This window comes from Dendrobates tinctorius, unplaced genomic scaffold, assembly GCF_039654945.1.
Source record: "Dendrobates tinctorius isolate UK_male_01 unplaced genomic scaffold, ASM3965494v1 ptg000126l, whole genome shotgun sequence".
Taxonomy (NCBI): domain Eukaryota; kingdom Metazoa; phylum Chordata; class Amphibia; order Anura; family Dendrobatidae; genus Dendrobates; species Dendrobates tinctorius.
The window spans coordinates 7,273,280-7,290,145 of record NW_027361794.1 but is presented as its reverse complement, the minus strand read 5'-3'; the positions used below and the strand labels follow the sequence as shown (position 1 = coordinate 7,290,145).

The 16,866-nt window shown below is 43.5% G+C and overlaps 1 protein-coding gene and 1 long non-coding RNA gene across 5 annotated transcripts in view; one reads left to right on the top strand and one right to left on the bottom strand.

The window, feature by feature from the left end:
- LOC141047234 (uncharacterized) overlaps nucleotides 1-16,866 on the bottom strand; it is a 659,661-nt gene that overhangs the window by 105,927 nt on the left and 536,868 nt on the right. The gene's annotated exons all lie outside the window — the stretch shown is intronic.
- On the top strand, nucleotides 384-8,491 carry LOC141047043 (uncharacterized). Its single transcript, XR_012219739.1, has 5 exons — nucleotides 384-2,492; nucleotides 2,887-2,952; nucleotides 3,044-3,168; nucleotides 7,467-7,627; nucleotides 7,719-8,491. It is a non-coding gene; the product is annotated as an uncharacterized lncRNA (long non-coding RNA).

The window sequence follows — 16,866 nt, the reverse complement described above, 5'->3', positions numbered from 1 at the left end:
CGTGTGCGTACGAGGTGTACGGAGCAGAGCCGTGTGCGTACGAGGTGTACGGAGCGGAGCCATGTGCGTACGAGGTGTACGGAGCGGAGCCGTGTGTGTACGAGGTGTACGGAGCGGAGCCGTGTACGTACGAGGTGTACGGAGCAGAGCCGTGTGCGTACGAGGTGTACGGAGCGGAGCCATGTGCGTACGAGGTGTACGGAGCGGAGCCGTGTGTGTACGAGGTGTACGGAGCGGAGCCGTGTGTGTACGAGGTGTACGGAGCGGAGCCGTGTGCGTACGAGGTGTACGGAGCGGAGCCGTGTGCGTACGAGGTGTACGGAGCAGAGCCGTGTGTGTACGAGGTGTACGGAGCGGAGCCGTGTGTGTACGAGGTGTACGGAGCGGAGCCGTGTGTGTACGAGGTGTACAGAGCGGAGCCGTGTGTGTACGAGGTGTACGGAGTGGAGCCACGTGTGTATGAGGTGTACAGTGTGGAGCCGTGTGTGTACGAGGTGTACGGAGTGGAGCCGTGTGTGTACGAGGAGTATGGAGCGGAGCCGCGTGTGTATGAGGTGTACAGTGTGGAGCCGTGTGTGTATGAGGTGTACAGTGTGGAGCCGTGTGTGTATGAGGTGTACAGTGTGGAGCCGTGTGTGTATGAGGTGTACAGTGTGGAGCCGTGTGTGTATGAGGTGTACAGTGTGGAGCTGTGTGTGTGCCGGGTGGAGCCGTATGTGTACAAGATGTACTGAGCAGTGTATGTACGAGGTGTACAGAGCGGAGTCGCGTGTGTACCAGGTGCACAGAGAGGAGCCGTGTGTTTGTACGGAGCAGTGAGCGTACGAATCAGAGCTCTGTGTGTGTACCGAGCGGAGTCGAGTGTGTACAAGGCATACAAAGTTGAGTCATGCATGCACAAGGTGTATGGAGCAGAGCCATGTACATGTGTATGGGGCTGTGTGTACAAAGCAGTGTGTGCGCGTAGCGGAACTGCGTATTGATGGAGGGTAGCCCTGTATACAGAGTGGAGCTGTGTGTGACGTGTGCAGAGCAGGCCGCGTCTGTTCTGAGGGGAACCGTTTGTGTACGACATGGAAGGAGCGAAGCTTTGTCTGTGTGACGTGTACAGAGTGAAGCCGTGTGTGTATGACGTGTACGGAGCGAAGCTTTGTGTGTATGACATTTACGGAGCTGAGCCCTGTGAACGACGTGTACAGAGCAGAGCCATGTGTGTACGATGTGTATGGAGCAGAACCGTGTGTGTACGGAGTGGAGCTTTGTGTGTACGGTGTGTACGGAGCGGAGCCATGACTATAATCACATGTCACAAATTTCACAATGTCACAGGCCGGTAAGATGTACAGACGTGAGTCATGTGTGTACAACGTGTACGGAGCGGAGCCGTGTGTGTATGAGGTGTACGGAGCTGAGCCATGTGTGTATGACATGTACGGAGCAGAGCAGTGTGTGTACAAGGTGTACGGAGCTGAGCCGTGTGTACAACGTGTATGGAGCTGAGCCGTGTGTGTACACCGTGTATGGAGCTGAGCTGTATGTGTACGATGTGTACGGAGCTGAGCCGTGTGTGTACAAGGTGTACGGAGCTGAGCCGTGTGAACAACGTGTACGGAGCTGAGCCATGTGTGTACAACATGTACGGAGCTGAGCTGTGTGTGCATGACGTGTACGAAGCTGAGCCGTGTGTGTACGACATGTACAGAGCTGAGCCATATGTGTAGGATGGGTATGGAGTGAAGCTGTGTGTGTACGACGTGTACGGACCTGAGCCGTGTGCGTACAACGCGTTCCGAGCTGAGTCGTATATGCAGCTGAGCCGTTTGTGTATGATATGTACGGAGCTGAGCCGTATGTGTACGATGTGTATGGAGCGGAACCGTGTGTGTATGGAGCGGAACCGTGTGTGTATGGAGCGGAACCGTGTGTGTATGGAGCGGAGCTTTGTGTGTACGGTGTGTACGGAGCGCAGCCATGACTATAATCACGTGTCACAAATTTCACAATGTCAAAGGCCGGGATGGTCACAAGAACCACCTGCAGTGATTTTTGGAGTGAACAGCTCTCTGCTGCCCCCTATTGTCCAGACCATTACATTATTGGCCAAAGAATAGGAGACCACAGGCTGTTTCCACTAAGGCCTGGTTCACATTGCGCTAGAGCAATCCATTAAACGGACACGTTTTTAAGCATCACTAACGCATTCTAATGGACATTTTAACGCACCCATAGACTTTCACCCCGTAACACATTATTTTGTGACCCGTTTTCGGGTCCGCTACAGTGAACGCACAGGTAACGGAAGAAGTCTATTGCAAACGCAGGCCGGTGCAAAGCAAATTGTCCAAATTTAACCCTGCGTTTTATTGCGTTCATGAGGGTTTGCCATGTGGTCATGTGACAGGAAATATCATTTCAGCCATTTTGGAGCAGACACTCTGCAGTCTGCAAACCCCAGCTACACTGAGCGCACCGTGTGAGCGACGTGAGGCAAAGTAAGCACAATTATATAAGTATATACGTCCTTTGAGTGTGTAGTGGCCGGCCGATGTATGTGTACTAAACGCATGGCTTTGTATGTACACAGATGTCGGACACTGAGGGATCGAGCCGCAGCAGCGTGTCTGCCACCTCCTCCCCTGAGGGGAGTCACGTCCATTTTCTGTGAAAATCCTTCTTTACATTCGAGCTCCGCGTATGATATTCCGCATAGTGTAATTGTGTTTTTATTGGAAATTTTAGGAATCTTCAGAGCCAAAGCAAAGCAGGCCACCCCCCCCAAAAAAAAACATTGCAAATAAACCTACCAAAAAGGGACACACAAAAAATGTCACCTTTTTGAAATAAATCGCGACCTGAATCGTAATTTTTTTTTTTTTTTAATTGAAGGTTCCAACGAAAAAGAGAAGAAATACCTCACTGCCTCGGCGTGCTGCATCACCTCCCGTCGCAGGGGTAATTATCACACAAAGTCTAGATTTTGAAAGCATATTTATTTTATTTTATTTTTTTTTTTTAAATCTTTATTTATCTATTTTTCAAACAGCCTGTACACAACTACAAAAGACAATACTTTCCAGAGTATACAAATTAAAGTCACTTCGGTGTTGATGTGCTGGAGAGCGTGGCATACAGGTTATACAGGTCAAACAAAACCAACAAGACATTAAAGTAAGTTTAACATAAATATGAAGCAAAAGCAAATCAGCCAAGTGCTCTTCCAATGTTATTGATCCTTAAAGGATCATCTATAAGTGAATAAAGATGTGACAGGTGAACTCACAATTAGGAAAAATCTGTAAAGGTAATTAAAAAAGACATAAGATAGATTACACTGTTAGACTAAATGGGTTATTAAACTCATAAAGAACATCATGGAAGCTTATAGCCATATAAAAGTATCATAGCTTTATTAAATCCATTACAAAAATACACATAGACAAATTTAAAAAAGAGGTATACCCAATATAACACCACAGGTAACAAATGCAAAATGTTGCTAGACAGAGATTAGTATATTTGATGCTGAAATAGTGTCACAAAATGTATACATACTCTTGCATCATATACATAAATGAATGCATATTATAATCCAGGCAGGAGGGAGAGAAGGGAGAGATTGATCTACAGAGCATAAACCCTCATCAAGAAAAATAGTTAATTATGCACTAGTTTGCAAAGACAGTCTAATATCCAACCCGCTATTAATTTCATCAATATTGTAAGAAAGGCAATCAGAACTGCAGATACAGTTACTCCCCCAGGACTCACTCCCCCAGGACGAAGCTCACGCGAAACGCGCGTCGGGGATTCACAACGCCACTCAGGTCATATGTCCTATTTATCTTGCATGGCTTTGGTTGGGTGTATAGGGAGTGGGAGCAGCGTTATGCAAGCACTTCATGGCTTTACATCAAATAATTGTGTGCTTAAATAACCTTTGCATGATGCGCCCTCTACATTTATTTGTATATCATCTTTTGTGATTGTATCTGCAGTTCTGTTTGCCGAAATTAATAGCGGGTTGGATATTAGACTGTCTTTGCAAACTAGTGCATAATTAACTATTTTTCTTGATGAGGGTTTATGCTCTGTAGATCAATCTCTCCCTTCTCTCCCTCCTGCCTTGATTATAGTATGCATTCATTTATGCACATGATGCAAGAGTATGTATACATTTTGTGACACTATTTCAGCATCAAATATACTAATCTCTGTCTAGCAACATTTTGCATTTGTTACCTGTGGTGTTATATTGGGTATACCTCTTTTTTAATTTGTCTATGTGTATTTTTGTAATGGATTTAATAAAGCTATGATACTTTTATATGGCTATAAGCTTCCATGATGTTCTTTATGAGTTGGATATTAGGTGGGAAGTGCCATCAATCTTAGGCCTATTTTGTTGTTTGGATTCTAAATGGGTTATTAAGTTGAGTAACGGACTCGATCACCTCGGCATGTACTACCATGGTAGATCAAATCAAACTGATATCAATTTCAATTCAATTTGACCCCACCAGAGTACTGGAATCGGAATATTCCTTCCAAGGGAGCCATAAGCGTTTGAATTTGTCATGGGATCTGGTTTCCCAACTGGATAATTCTTCCAGTAGTAGAAAACAACAAGGCACTCAAAAGTCCATAATATTTCGGAAGGTGCACAAGTAGGGTCTCCAGCCAATCGTATAAATGATAAAAAACTTGGCACTCGGTATTGTGAAAAAATTATTCCATATTTATTGGCATCCAGAAAACATATACTCTAAACGTTTTCGGTCCCAACATAGGACCTTCATCAGAGATTGTATCAAGATCTAATGCAGTACGTAGGTAGCGCTCTAGTATAGCGATTTCTCGCTGCAGGATGGCGCTGTGGTGCGACCTCATCCGGCGTGTGATATCTCGCTGTGAGCAGAGGGCGATCTTGATACAATCTCTGATGAAGGTCCTATGTTGGTAACCGAAAACGTTTAGACTATATGTTTTCTGGATGCCAATAAATATGGAATCATTTTTTCACAATACTAAGTGTCAAGTTTGGATAATTCTTCCAGTCGGTACAGGTCATGTACCTTACTACGCCATTCTCCTATCGTAGGGGAGATTTGAGATTTCCATTGTGAAGAAATCAGTTGTTTCGCCGCAGCTATTAGTAATGGAAGTAGGTCGTGTTTTCTTGGCTTAAGGCTATGTGCCCACAGTACTGTTTTAGGCTATGTGCCCACAGTACTGTTTTAGGCTATGTGCCCACAGTAGCGTTTTAAACCTGACACAAAACCGGACTCCTTCAAAGAAAACTCAGGTTTTCCGCGTGTCTTTTGCTAAAAAAAGTGTGCTTTTGATGCGTTTTTTCCGCGCGTTTTCTGGACCATAGGAAATAGCTAAAAACGCGGACTAAGCCGCAAAATTAATGAACATGCTGCGTTTTTAGCCGCTAAGGGTTTCCTTAGCGGTAAAAAACACATCCATCCTAAAAACGCTTCAAAAATGCTTAAAAAACGCTACTGTAGGCACGCGGCCTAAAAGTTGTAGAGGGGAGTGACAATAAAACCTCCAGAGGAGTGAGGTCCGTTGGTGTCAACCCCATATGGCGAAATGAGTCATTAATATCTTTCCAGAAAGTTGAAATGCGCAGGAAAAACTAGAAAATATGTGCAAGAGAACCTATTGCACCAGAGCATCTCCAGCACAATGGTGTATCGCTCAGATCTAGGTGAAGCAAAGGTTCCGGAGTTCTGTACCATCAGGAGAGAATCTTGAAAGCGTTTTTATTTATTTATTTTTTTTTAACAAACAGTATTGAAGTAAAACATAACCGAAAAAATGCATAAAACACCACAAAATAGAAACTTTTAAAAACATTTTTGCATCCTAACAAACTACACTCCCTGACAGAAGTTATGTAAATAAAAGCTTATAACCTGACATTAAATTCATCCATTGGTTGTATAAATTATTCTTTTGAAAGCTGAAACCCTCCGAAATGTGGTTTAGGTTAAGAAAATAAATTGGCATCAATGCAGAAATATTGATCATTTAATGGACACAGAATGGTCAGATTTTGGCAAGACAAAAGTTTTGTCGCCCACAGAAAGTAATGTGATAATCAAACAAATAATTAACTTAAAATACAAATATATGTTGCATAACATTGGTGAATGAAGTTGTGGTGCTATTAGTCATATTTAATATTTTGTGTGACTTCCATGAGCTTGAAGGACTGCATCCATGCGGTTCAACAATGATTCATACAATTTATTAATGAAGTCATCAGGAATAGCAAAGAATGCAGTCTTACATGCCTCCCAGAGTTCATCTAGATTCTTTGGTTTTGTCTTCCAAGCTTCCTCTTTCATCCTACCCCAAACATGCTCAATAATGTTCATGTCTGGTGACTGGGCTGGCCAGTCCTTGAGCACATTGATCTTTTTTGCCTGGAGGAACTTTGTTGTAGAGATGGATGTTTGAGCTGGAGCACCATCCTGCTACAGAATTTGACCCTTTTTATGATTTGGAATATAAGAGGTAGCTATTACTTCTTGATATTTTAGGCTATTGATATTGCCTTCCACCTTGCAAATGTTTCGCACACCCCCATACTGAATGTAACCCCAGACAATGATGTTTCCACCACCAAATGTAACTGTTTTCTGGGTGTATTTTGGATCTATACAGGCTCCAGTAGGTCTCCTGCAGTATTTGCGGTGGCTGTGGTGTAATTCTACTGAAGATTCATCAGAGAAATCCACCTTCTGCCACTTTTCTAGCATCCATCTGTTTAGCAGGCTATGGGACTTTGCAAATACCACACGTTTTTTTATTTTCCTTTTGTTTAGTGCTGGCTTCTGGGCACTGATTTGACCATGGAGGCTATTTTGAGACAGAATCCTACAAACTGTTCTAGTTGACACAGGGACTTGAGGTGACCAGGCCTGTTGGAGCTCTGCTGGAGTGGAAGAGGGGCTTGCTTTGGATTTTCTAACCAACAAACGTTCCTCCTGAGCAGTTGTCTTGCGGGGTCTGCTGGACCTGGGCTTGTCAAACACATCTCGAGTCTCTTCTAATCTTTTTTTAATACTTTGTACTTGACACTGAGACACATTAAAGGTGCCAGCCACTTCTGCAGTGGATCTGGTCTTCAGCCTCTTGATAATCCAGGCTTTGGTCACAGGGTGGATTTTTGGCATGTTGTCAGAGCTCAAGTTGAAGCTCAAGTGAAGGTCTGGGGTGCTGGGTTTCTTTTTATACACACCCACTAATTAACCGATTATTTACTGAGCACACGTGAGGGATGCACAGAGACTGTGGGAGAAAATAATTTGTGAGTTGGATCCTCGTTATCTGGAAAAGTCCACCTCCTCTCAAAAAAAAATTGGTAATTAATGGGCAAGTGAAATATATGTTAGTTCATTAAATATTGTTACGAGAAATAATATTTATGCTTTTGTTTTGTGTTTTTATTGTAGCCGATGCAGTCCATACCCATTGGAGATCAATAAGAGATAGATTTGTCTGTGACTACCGGAACAGCCAAAACACCCCAAGTGGATCTTCAGGCTAACAAGTCACCCCTTATGTTCAACTACGATCAATTCGTGTTTCTGCAGAAAACTTTGTCCCAGTGATCGTAAGTAAACAGTAATGTTATTGTTTGTGTTGTAAAAAAAATGTGTGAGAACAAGTGTTTCTGAAAATCCCTGTTATTTTTTTTTGGGTAGAACGATCTGCAGTACAGCTGCGCCTCAAGATACAAAGGCATCAGAGCCATCTCGCCAGGAAACAAGCCAACAGACGGCCACTGAAGATGTCCTAAGCAAGCCACGATCAATGGAAAGTAGTACTGTGGCTCCTGTTGTCAGTACCCATTTGCAAGCTCAGCGCGGACGTAACCGATCAGCTGACAAAGAAGAAGTAGATGCCATAATTGTTGATGGACTCCAATGGTTAGAGGATCTGTGTCGCAGCGAACACAGAGATATAAGGTGGGAAATTAAGGACTTGCAATCTCGAGAATCAGTGTACACAGCCAATGAGTGGAAGCTCCTGTTTTTACCTTATGTCCCTTTAGTTAAAAACATACCGCCGAACCAAAATTTACTGTTTCGTCAAAGATTTAACGATCTTGTAGAGGAATTTTTGGCCCCTCAGGAACCCACTTCCTCTAAAACCAAAACAAGTGCAAGCCATTGTACCATGGAGATGCAGTCATACCAAGCGACAACACAGCTCAAAGGCCAGGGTGAACCTGGGTCTGGAAATGCACCGGCAATGTAGCAGTTCAACTTTCAGTTGGACAGACAATACGCCCGAGCAATATCACAATCTATAAAAAATTTGAAAAAATTCCTTAAGTTTGGCAACATAACCTTTAAAAGTTTTGTTTTACTTTACACAAGACTTTTATTTGAATATTTTAGTAAATCCCTATGGGATCGCATATGTTTAAAATGACTAATAACAAGTTAGGAATACAATAGTCTCCCACTCAAAATGTTGGTAAACTGTTTTTTTCATGCAAAATAAGATTTGAATATTTAATTTGATTTGTAAAACACACTGTAAACATAAATTGGAAATTACATAGGATAACAGAGCAATAACCAACAAAAAAAAAACAAAAAATAATACAAGAATCGCAATCTACACACATTACACATATGTCAATAAAGATTCCGAAACAATATCACACATGGTTGTTTTGCCATGGAGCCTGACCTTCATTGACAAAATAATTGGCAAGTTGATCACTTATTTGCAAAACCTCAACTGGCGAACCAACAGTAGTCGACTCAATGCTCATCAGGTTCGACTCACAGTCATCGGGGTCAACCAGCAGGAGTTCATGTCTGGATACAAAATTGTGCAGGCAGATGCAAGCCTTAACTACACGGTCCACATTTTCTGGTTGCAGTTGCATACAAGATAATAAAATCCGCCTTTTTTAGGTCAAAATACTGAATGTGCATTCTACATAACGTCTTGCCCGGCTCAAGTTTGATAAGATTTCTTTCTAGTTGGAACGCCTCATCCGCAACTAAAACAAAGGGCAAACTTGGTCCTTCCATGCCTGGTAGAGGTCGTGCTGAGGGTATGTTGAAGCGGTTGCTGTACAGACATTTCCCCATGTTGGCCTCTCTGAAGACTCGTGAATCGTTTGTACGTCCATATGCACCAATATCAACTGCAACAAAGTGGTATCTAGCATCCGCAATAGCCATTAACACAATTGAATTTATTGTAATTGTAGTACAGGGATCCACTATGCACAGGTTTTTGAATCCTGATGTGCTTCCCGTTCACGGCACCAATGCAATTTGGAAAATTTGCCACATCTTCAAAGCTTTTGGCAATGGATAGCCACATTTCTGGTGTCGGTGTCGGTAGTACAACTGGATGTAAGTTATTCCAAATGGCATCACAGGTTTCCCAAACAAGTTGGCAAATGGTAGATTTCCCCAGCCGAAACTGGAAGGGCAGTGACGCAAAAGTTTCTCCAGTAGCCAGGTATCTATGATCAAAGAACAATGTTATGACTAGAAATGGACATATGGCACACATTTTACAAAAGCTAAGATTTTGTCTGACAGCAAACTAAAAGGCAACTGAAAACGGACTATGACAGTAGGCTATGTGTAGGAAAGAACAAGACATGCAGAATACATCTTGTCTTTGCCATTGGCAAAATGTAAAGAGATCAAAGGGAAATTACCTCAGGGTCACCACTAAACGTTCTTCAGTAATTCTGCAAAATTACTTTCACGGAAAGTGTAGTGTTGACGACGTATCTCATTCTTGACATGCGACAGCAGAATATCAAACATTTCAATTGTCATTCGAAGATATCGCTGAAATTTAAAGGGATGATCACGAAGTTGAACATAGAGGGTGTGAAAGGCACCATATGTTTTCTGGAAAAAATTAACTTCATGAATCCAATATCTCCTTCGGGAAATACGCCTTCTCTGACGACGTCCCAACTGCATCAAGCGAAATCTTACAAGCTGAGACACAAACATCTTGCTTGCAGCAGAAGTTCACTCAATGCTTCCAAAATGGAGAATGTGTGTCCACCCACACACAACGCTGACAAAAAACAAAAAAAAAAAAATTTGAACAACTTATTGACAGTGCCTGTATGCACACAAACGGATGCTTCAGGAACGAACATCAAAATGACATAACGCAGTCACATGCGTTAATGCGATGGCAAATTTAACCAAATTTGGCACATTATCAGCACATCCATTTAACGGATCCGTTAAACGGACTGCACTAAACGCAATGTGAACCAGGCCTTACAATGACATGTATCTTCCTCAGCATTGAGCACAGATCATAATTTACCTTGTTCTTTTATCAGCCCCTGAGTTACATACACACTCCCTCCTCCCCTTTGATTACCTCACGTGGGCCTGGTGAGGGCAGAGTAAAGTACTGCAGTGCGCAGGTGCTGGGCCTCTCTGACCTTTCCCAGCACCTGCACACTGCAGTACTTTGCCCTTACCAGGGCAGATGAGTACGCCTGCGCAGGAGCGTGTTGCCGGGGAGCGATGAAACAACAAGAGGCCGGCATCTCAAGAAGATGGGAGGCGCCGGACCCTGATCTGCGACGCCCATCAGACCGGAACATCACCCCTCCCGAGTATTGTCGTCGCTGCTTTTTGTTCTGACCAAGCGTCAGATATGCCAGATCACCAGTGAGTCCGGATTATGAGGTTTTTTGCCCTTCTGATGACAAGCGCTTGGAGATAAAGAGACTCAACACACACGAGATGTGGTCAAATCACTTTATCTGATGTAATGAAATACAAGGCAATCTTTTATACCATTTACAACAATATGTAATTCTATGGAGCTTATGTGGCCCCCACCATCACCTTCAGAGTCATACCATGTTTACAATGTACCCAGAACACGCTGTGGCTGACTTTTGAGAACATATATGATAAGAAGCATTTTCTCCTTGAAGAGGAGACAGGCAAAACTGCAGCGTCATAAGAATGAATGAAAGGCAAATGGAGAATTAAAGGCATTTAAAGGGATATAAAAGCAAACCATTAACTCTTCTATATCAATTTCCCCCTTTTGTAAATGGTATAACCTTTGCCACAGGGTCAGCTGATGTCCACAAAGGAGCTACTGTCTCATGGGTCTAGTACCCATAAGGGGGCTTCCTATCTGCTTCACCCATCCACCCTCAGTGTGGACACTCACTTTCCCCATCAGCAATGGCCACCTGGGGTCTATGATACACTGCAGAAGGTTCAGCCTTAGATTCTTTTTTATGCATACATTATTCAGTAGCTTAAGTAATACATATATTAGTGCTTTTACGGCTACATAAAAAAATAAGCAAAACAACAAAATTTGCAAAAAGTCTGTATAATGCCAAAAATCCATCCTGCAAGGCCATTAAACCAATTTGCTGGATTTAGAAAAGAGAATGTGTTACCTCACCAGGAGTCTCTGTTTGCACTGTGCTGTTTTAACCATAGGTCTCTAAGTTCACCTATTTTGTCTATTCTGGCCCTGATCTGGAGATTGCCAGCAGGGTCGATATAATTACAACAGGTGGGACCAATTATCTGACACATTCCTCCTTCTTTTGCGGTCAGGTAATCTAGTACTATAGTATGTTGGTTAGTAACTACGATTAATTGTCTCTGTATTGTATTAGTTTCATTAAGAACTTCAAGAATCTGGAAAATCTGATCGTCCAGGTAGTCGGTAGCTTCCACTAATTTATCCCACATTTGTGTTATGAAGGGGTATATTAGCATACTACTGAATATTTTATTTGTTATCCCCATTTCTACTAGATGCGGCCTACCATTTGGCCGGGGCTTATTGTCTGCAGCCCTTCCATACAAAGTATGAATTGGAGCTGCTGCTGTGTCTATTTTACTATGAGGAACTATGAAAGTGGCTGGTGCTAGTTTGGCAAGAGTGCAAACCACTCTTATGTCTGGGCTCACCCACCTGTAGGCACGATGTCCGCAAACCAAGAATACTCCTTCAGGGAGAACACAAACACAAAGTCCTGACATAGGCTTATGGGCACACCGAGTATTATTCATTTGTTTTCCACTTACACCAGATGTACATTTACCTCTTTCTTTCCTTATTATTTTAACCGTAGATGCTCTACAGCCTTCAACACCATCCTGGTACACCGTATCATTAACCTGTGTTTGATCATGAGTGTATATACGGAAGCAATTATTGTCCTCACCACAAGTATTTGCTCCCGTGTGTTGAAGTCTGAACCACAGTCCATCATTGGGAATGGGGTCTGAGTGAGGGATTTCAGTCCTCCTCCTGGCGACCATATTTCCGACATCTGAGTCATATTCCCGCCACCACATTTGTACCTTAGGCCACGTTATATTAAACTGAAACCAGGGATTAGCGGCCCATCCATTATAGCCAATGAGGCAGATATATCACGGGGCACATCTTTTCCCCAAAACCGAGATTGAGTCCAAGCCTTATTATGTATGCAGTGTGAGGTTAATACCTCCCATGGCTCCAGAGGTAAGGCTAAGTATGGCATAATCCTCGCAGATACTGGGCTGTGTGTACAGATCTAACACTCTTTCGGTTTCTGTCCTACATGTCCTTTATAAGTAGAGCATGATGCCGAATACGTTTGTTGTCCCAGTCAGCATTTAAGAGTTTATCCTGTGTCTCTGCAGTGCGCAGTAACCCTGTCACTGCCAGCAAGGTGATGAGTAGAACAGTCATTCTGCTGTTGAAAAGACTTTCTTGCAGTGACTGGCGTGGATCCAGGTGGGCTTTCCCTCAAGTTTTACTGAGGTGGATGTGGTTAGCTGGACTTGGAAGGGGCCGTCAACTCATGGGTCCAGGCTCCTTCTCAAGTGTCTGCGTATAACCACCCAATCACCTGGATTCAGCTGATGCACATCTGCACTGGCATTAGGATCTGGAATGGATGAGAACACATGTTTATGCACCACATTAAGTCTTTTCTGCAAGGCCTGGACGTAGGCTGCCATAGAACCGTATTATCACGTTATCACAAATATTCCCAAAAAATTTATGGATACAACAATATCACCTCTTTAACTCCAGATACAATGCAATAATTATTGCATTATGTCATAGAACCGTGTTGCATTTGTAGCACCTGTGGGAAGTACAGACCTGTCTTTGGTGCACTACCAAACAGGACTTCAAAAGGGAGACAAGCCTGTCTTTCTATTTGGAATGTGTCTGACTGGAAAGAGTGCAAGAGGCAAGCACTCTACCCAGCCCTTTCCTGTCTCTGCCATGGCCTTTTGAATTTTCAGTTTAAGTGTCCCATTTAGTCTTTCCACCTTCCCACTACTTTGTGGCCTATATGGTGTATGAAATGCTTGCTGTACACCCGGGGCCTGCATGACTTCCCTCATTATTTCTCCCGTGAAGTGTGTACCCCTATCTGTTTCTGTGGTTTCTGGGACACCATATCTGCAGATCAATTCTTTCATCAGTTTGTCTGCAGTTGTTTTAGCATTTGCACATTTTACCGGATAGGCTTCCAGCCAACCGGAGAAGAGATCTACACATACTAGGATATTTGCATACACTCCTACCTTGGTAGGTGTATGTCGTCAATCTGCAGTCTCTGAAATGGGTAGAGAGGCCTAGGTGTCGCTTTCTTAGGGACTTTTACTGTTTTACCTGGGTTGTGCTGTGCACAGATGAGGCATGATTGTACAAGTTTTGCGGCTGCGTAACTGAAACCAGGAGCGATCCAGAAGGCATCCACCATGGCACACATGTGACTTTTTGAGGCGTGAGTGGGGCCATGTGTTGCTTGCGCCATAATCGGGAACAGGGACTTTGGTAGGCACAACTTATCCTTATTCTCCCATACTCCGTTCGAGTTCAGCTCAGCTCCCAGTCTCCCCCGGTGTACCTTCTCCTCTTTGGGCAGCCTGTTGCTGCAGAGATTTCAGGACATCTAGGCTCAGTGTGGCTGGAATACGCTGACTCCCCGCCACCGTCCACTGCTCTCTAGGCCGCCTTGCTGCTACTTTAGCAGCCTCGTCCGCCCTTCTGTTGCCCTCTACCTCCACGGAGTCACCTTTTGTGTGTGCTTTTACCTTGACAATGCCAACCTGGCCTGGTAACATCAATGCCTCCATTAATTGTTTCACCAGCTCTGCATTTTTAATGGGCTTCGAATCTCTGAAAATATTAGCGACTTTACCTGCAGCGGCTCTACACGCCTCAGTGAGTGCCTTCAACTCTGCCTCCTGTGCTGACATTTGAGGAGGGAGTGGTTCAGCTCGGATTACCTCATGTGAGGATACTACTGCATATCCAGTGTAGAATTGTCCATCCTGGTGGTATCTGGAGCCATCTAAAAAAAAAACCCCTCAAAATCTGCATTAGGAACAGTTCTATGCAGTCATGTTCATGCGTCATGTCAAAGTATTCTTCCTCACTTGCTAATACGGTCACCAATTCCCCCTTTTCTGAATCCACAGGCAGGAGGGTGGCTGGATTCAGAACATTACATCTTTTGAGGGCGATATACTCAGGAACTAGTAGAGCACATTCAAGTCAGAGCTGTCTGGTCATAGACAGATGTTTTGGTTGAACTTGTTCGAGTATGGAATGGATATTATGTGGGGAATAAATTGTCAAAGGAGTGAGATCATAGGGGTCTGGTGACAAACAGTCATAAAGTGGTTGCAACATTTGTGAAGCAGACCTTATCCAAGGCCTACAGTAGGTCACTAAGCCTAGGAAAGTGCGTAGATGCTGATGTGACCTGTGTAGAGGGAGATTTTGAATTGCCTGTTTCCTGTCTTCAGTCAGGTGTCTGGTACCTTCGGCAATATAATGTCCCAACAAATGTCACCTTTTGTTTGCAATACTGTAATTTGTCACGTCAGACTTTGCAACCCTTTTCTGATAAAAAGAATAGCAAGAATCCTGTAGCTTCCCTGCAGGACATCTGGTCCAGGCAGAACAGCAAAAGGTCATCCACGTACTGTAATAGTACAATCAGCGGATGAGGTGATTGCCACTACTCAAGGATCCCTGCCATCGCTGCTGAATAGATGGCAGGGGATTTCTTTCCCCCTTTGTGGGAGGACTGTCCAACAATATTGTTTACCTTTATGAGTAAAGGAAAAAGATACTGACAGTCAGGGTGCAGGGGTACAGAGAAAAATGAACCTGCTAAATCAATGACTGTAAAACATTTTGACATCACTGGGATCTGTAACAGTATTGTGTGTGGATCAAGGACAATTGAGGTCACACTCTCTGTAACATCATTAATACCCCTTAAGTCATGAACCTTTCTGTAAGTGTCAGCAAACCCTTGAGTCCTTTTTCCCTAATGGGATACAAAGGGGTGTTGCAGGGGGAAGATCTTTGCACCAGAACCCCTGCCTTAGCATACTCTCTAATATCTCTGCTCAGGGCCATTGATTTGGCTAGGCTCAAGGGGTATTGCTTTAAACAAGGAGGAGTGGTTCCTTTTATTATCATTATTTTTTTTTTCCTTCAATTTAATCATGACAGTAAATTCATAGGGGTATTGTCACTAACAATAAGTTTTGTAAGTACCACAATTCCAGCACCTCACTGTTTCTATGTCCTTAGGTCCCTTATTATGTCTCCACTGTTTTCCTTGTGTTCCAGCATACATGACAGGTTGTCTTATTGTCCTTGTTTGCTCAACTCCTTTAGCTACCTTAAGGAGGTCTTTTCGGATCTACATATCTCCATTCAGGTCTGGCTGTCTGTACTGCGTCTCGTAAGTCTTTGTTCATACTGTCAATGAATGCATTGACCAGTATTCTAACATCAAGTGGGTTTATGCAAATGTACCCCATGTCTGCTCATTTCACCTGTAACTGTCCAAAGTACATCTCTACACTCTCTCTTTGCTGTGTCACGTTAGTCAGGAGTACGGACTGCTCTGATTGTTCCACTGTAGCCCATTGTCTTAGTGACACACAGTACGTCTCCCCAGATCGTGCAGATTTATCATCCATACCCCAAGCCTGATTCTTTGCCACATCTGTGTGTGCCTTAATTAGATGTCCTAGTACGTCACCTGCCTTTAAACTCACCAACCTCTCTAGGTGTGCCCAGGTACACTTATATGTCTGCTGTATTTCCTTTATGTGTCTGTAAAACAGGAATGGTTGGTCTTCAGGGTCAGGCAACTGCTTCAACAAAGCTAGCTGGTCAGAGAGGCTCCGGGGATAACACTCCTGCATCTTTCTTATTCTAGTCGCTCTTCTAGGTCCTGATGCGGTTGGTCGTCTGATGTCTACTTTCAGCTTACTCCTCAAAGGTCAATGTCCCCACTACCCACTAACCACACTATTATGTCACTACATATGATCTTGTCCGGACAGGATTTGTCACAACTCGCTTAGGTCAGTAGCACAGGTCACACAAGTAGCTATTCAGTCTGGGTTTGTCTGAGTCTGAACACAGTGTTTACAAGTCCATCTGTTTTGTCTGGGTCTCTGGTTAAATTTTGTCAATCAAAACATTCATAATACACCTTCCATACTGCTGCACATTCTCAGACACCATTTATTCACTTACTATTTTCTTCCCTTGTCTGTGCCTTTTTGTACATCCAAACATTCACACTCTGGTATTTTTGCCTTTTTCAGTATTGGTCCCACTTGTTTTACTGCTTCCTTCTCTGTCTTTTACAATTTGCATAGCTGTCTTGGATCCCATTGGGGGCACCGACCGTATACAGAAAAAGTTGCCCATGGCTTCAACCTTTTTCTCCCGACAGCTCACCTTTATTCTGAAATGCCCTTCTAGTGTGCCTAACCTTATCTACGGGTGGCCACACGTAGCAAGTCAGAGCGAGCC